General features: G+C 44.9%; 1 long non-coding RNA gene across 1 annotated transcript in view; it reads right to left on the bottom strand.

The window, feature by feature from the left end:
* Window positions 1-3566, bottom strand: part of LOC120860739 — a 3938-nt gene extending 372 nt beyond the window's left edge. Inside the window, exons 1-4 of the long non-coding RNA XR_005720416.1 lie at window positions 3515-3566; window positions 3040-3064; window positions 1329-1399; window positions 852-876 (exon numbers count right to left, since the gene is read on the bottom strand). This is a non-coding gene — a long non-coding RNA (uncharacterized LOC120860739). The remainder of the gene's footprint in view (window positions 1-851; window positions 877-1328; window positions 1400-3039; window positions 3065-3514) is intronic.
* Between the last annotated feature and the right edge of the window lie 724 nt (window positions 3567-4290).

The raw sequence follows: 4290 nt of genomic DNA, 5'->3' as shown, positions 1-4290 counted from the left end.
CGGGCAGGATCTGGACCCCTGGACCTGCTAGCACCTCCAGGGATGGATATAGATGCCAACCCTCTTTCCACACGACTGAGGATCACACGGCTGACTGGTAGGAGCAGGTTACTCATCCAAAGGAGCCAAATTCGGATCAACCCTAGCTACTCAGGTCGGCTTTTCCACCAGGAGGTCAAGAATTTGGGACATTTGTCCATTTGCCATCTTCACCTGAGGAAAATTAATATTAAGCTGTTTTAGGGAATGGATTCCCTGATAGCTCAGTTGTTAAAGAATCCGCCTGCAATGCTGGAGACCTGTGCTTGATCCCTGGGTTTAGAAGATCCCCTGGAGAAGGGAAAAGCTACCCACTCCAGTATTCTGGCCTGGAGAGTTCCTTGGACTGTAGTGCATGGGGCTCTAAAGATTTGAATACAAACTGAATGCCTTTCACTTTCACTTTGGAGGAAAGTCTGAGTTGAGGAAAGGATCAGGTAATGTATAGTCAGTGCGCAGGGGTAGTGAGAAGTGTTTAGAAAGTTCACAGTTGACTAGTGCTCTGTAACAGGGAAACACCTCCAGAGGAAACACACACAGACACAGAGCTCCAGAATCACACCCCCTGGGCTCACACGTGGGCCCCCAACCCTGATTCACACACACCCACAACATTGAAATGCTGCAGTTGCTCCCAGGTTCCACAGAACAAAGACAGTGTTCTTTCCTGCAAGATCAGCCTCTTCTCTGCACCAACAGCCCGCACCCCAAGGAGGAATCTAGCATCAGGGCCACTCTCCAACCAGAGCCAGAGAACCCCACCTTTTCAGGTGGATCGTCCCTCAGCAGTGTGATGATCCCTGAATATTTACCGAGTTCGTAGGCTTCCCCAGATTCCTGTGATTGCAGAGAAGAAAAGAGAGTGAGTGTGTCAGCATCTTGAATTTCCTGCACTAAGTCTTCTCTAATCTGGTTTTTGTTCTCAGGTAACTAGCACTCTATTTCACTGGCTCCAAAATAAAACAGTCCGTCTCCTGTTAGAAAGACTGGCCTGTTTCACATAAGATCTCTCAGTTTTAATTGGACCAACATGTACAAATTGTTTGTCAAGAAAGAAAACTTTCTGCTGAGCAAAGTACCTACAGTAATCAATGATGCTGTCTTATTTAAATGTCCTTTTGAATCAGGACTGTGTTGATCATAGATTTATCCTCTCTACTTTCCCAGCCAAGGATTTGCATGCCTCAGTGCTAATGTAAATGATCAGAGTCCTATAACTGTTTTTGACTGAAAAGAAAATAAAGAAGTGAAGCCACAGTCTTATTGCAGATTAAGAAAGGTGCCCTTACGTTCACAGTGCTCAGAGGCTCTTCCTCAGCCCGGTCCTGGCACAGTTCCACCGCCATGTCCTCCTGGGGAGCTAGAGGGACACAGAATAGCCATTGGGACACAACTGAGGCTGCTCACTAATCTCTCAGGAATCTTTTTCATTTGGGGGGACATGGGGTGGAGTGTATGCATAAGGCATTAGTAACTATGGACTGAGTTGCTGTTGAATCATCCTCTTGGTTGTATGAATAAGAGCAAATCAGAGGAGCAGGAAATAACGAAACCAAACTTCTGTATTTTCACTAGTGATAACCTAACAGTTCCGGAAAAAAGAAACACTGAAATGCATGCCACCTTTCAATGACAGAGACTCATGGAACTCCTGCCTATTTATATCTTCTGCAAAACCACCCCTCTCCAGAAGGATTTCTTCCTAGATCACTGCCTCCCCAGGATTCAGTTTCAGCAGATGCACTTGCTAAGTTTTCTGTGAGATTTTGTTCTTGATTAAAGCAATCTCTCTTAGAGGACTGATTTCAACCCTACCTTGTCAAATAGCTATAATCTATCATGTGATGTTTCTTCCTAGTCTTCATTTTCCAAACAATATTTGCACATCCACTGAGTCAGTGTCTGTTCACACTCACTGAAGCCATACATTTAGTGGGACAGTTTCTCATGGAGCCAAAGCATGGGGTAAACGTTGACCTTCTTGGATCCTGGTGTGCAGGAGGTTTACAACAAGAGTCAAGGTCCCCAAGCAGTCTCTCAAGTTCCACTGTGAGATCTATTTGACACCTTCCCTTGAAAGTGTGCTACACGGTTAAACCAATGTAAAGGTTATTGTAATGTCACCCAGTACAATGAAATATCTCCCCGATGACAATCTGGTTTTGTCCTTGGTTTAGCAATGACACTAGCACCAACAGATATGGCCTGTACTGTCTAAACAAGGGAACACAACTTTCAGATCTTTGAATTGACCAGGAGGATATGAATCCCAAGGTGCCTTTCACAATAATGACTGTGCCAGTGTTGGCGATAATCCACCTATGTTTGCCCTGGGTTCCATGACCACTGAGCCCATCTTACAATGATGGGCACAGTCTGGACCTCTGGAGCTCTAGTCCCTCCAGGCAGAAACATAGATGCAGGGACCCCCTTGCTCCATGACTGAGGATCCCATGGTTGAGTGGTAAGTGCAGGTCAGGGGTCCAAAGCAGACACATTGAGACCACCCCAAGGTTCTCAGTTTATCCTTTTCCACCGAGGAGGTCAATAGCTTGGTCCATTTTTCTCAGCACCATCTCCATTCGAACAAAGTGAATATTAACCAAACTTGAGGAATGACTATGTTGAGGAAAGAATTAGGTAATCTATAGCCAGTGTGCAGTGTGATGTCAAGTGTTTAGAAAGTTCACCGTTGACTTGTGCTGTATAAGAGGGAAAAATCTCCTGAGGAAACACACACAGACAAATGGCTATAGAATCACACTGCATAGGCTCACACGTGGGACCCAAACCCATGCATCTGATTGATGTAGTTCTTTACCCATACCATAGAGCACCGACATTTTCTTTCCTGGGCGATCAGTCTCTTATCTGCACCCCCTGCCTTCACCCTCTTTAGGAATCCAGCATCAGGGCGACTCTCCAAACTGAGCTGGCAAGAGATTGCCATGTTCATCAACTACATTTTCTTCACCAGAGGGATGATCCCTAAATATTTACCGTGTTCACTGGCTTGTTCATGTGCCTGCAATTAGAAAGAAGAAAACAGTGTGAGGGTGTCAGCCTCGTGAGTACTGTGCCTTCAGGTCTTTTGTTCTTTTTTTCTTTTCAGAAAACCAAATGGGGCTGTGCTGTTGAATCCGTAGCCCCAAAAGAACACAGAGAGGACACCTGTGGCAAAGGCTGGGGCTCCCTCTGGAAGATCTCTCTAGCTCATTTTCACCAGGAATTAACACTTTCATTTCAGGAAGGAACAGTTTCTGCTGAGGAAACTGTTCCCGATTCCTGTTTTTAATTTATGTTGTCATTTTTGAAAAACATCCTTTTGAATAAGTTACCTGCTGGGAGAAATTCATTCATCAAATTAAAAACTGTTTATATGAAGTCTGGAATATTTTGAACCTTTATCTGAATTCAGCTAGAAAATAAAGTCATTAAGCAACACTTTCATCTCAGATGAATAGGAGGCACTTACTATGGAGTTGGGCAGAGCCTCTTCCTCCGATGTTGAAATGGATAGCTCATCAGGCTGGTCCTCAGGGAGCTCTAGGAGGACATAGAGAACTGTCAGGGCATCTGTGATGCTGATAGTGTGGACACATGGGGGAAGTGTGTGGATGTGGGTGGTTAATAAGTGTGGGGTGAACTCTGTTGGATAACCTTTCTCATGGTGGAAGAAGGCCAAGGAGATGAACGTTTCAGAAATGAGTGAGAGAGCCTTAAGCTTTCTGGCTCAGGGGAACCTGATCGACTGGAAACTCTGTCTGACAAAGGGAAGCACTAAAAATCACACTATGCTTCAGAAGTCATGTAGAGTTCTGAGACTTGGACCATATAGAAGGCTGAGTGCCAAAGAATTAATGCTTTAGAGACTCTGAAGAGACTCTCGTGAGTTCCTTGGACAGCAAGGAGGTCAAACCAGTTATTCTTCAAGGAAATCAATCATGAATATTCATTGGAAGGACTGATGCTGAAACGTCAATACTTTGGCCGCCTGATGTAAAGAACAGGCTCATTCAAAAAGCCCCTGATGCTGGGAAAGACTGAGGGCAGGAGGAAAAGTAGGGGCCACAGAGGATGAGATGTCTGGATAGCGTTGTCGACTCAATGGACATGAATTTGAGCAAACTCCAGAAGATAGTGAGAGACAGGGAAGCCTGGTGTGCTGCTGTCCATGGGCTCACAGACAGAACTTAGGGCCTGAGCATTGTCATCAAAAACACACTGTATTTATTCTTTTCATAATTTTTG

This window comes from Oryx dammah, unplaced genomic scaffold, assembly GCF_014754425.2.
Source record: "Oryx dammah isolate SB20612 unplaced genomic scaffold, SCBI_Odam_1.1 HiC_scaffold_11168, whole genome shotgun sequence".
NCBI lineage: Eukaryota > Metazoa > Chordata > Mammalia > Artiodactyla > Bovidae > Oryx > Oryx dammah.
The sequence above is the reverse complement of the archived record's forward strand: the minus strand, read 5'-3'. Positions and strand labels throughout refer to the sequence as shown.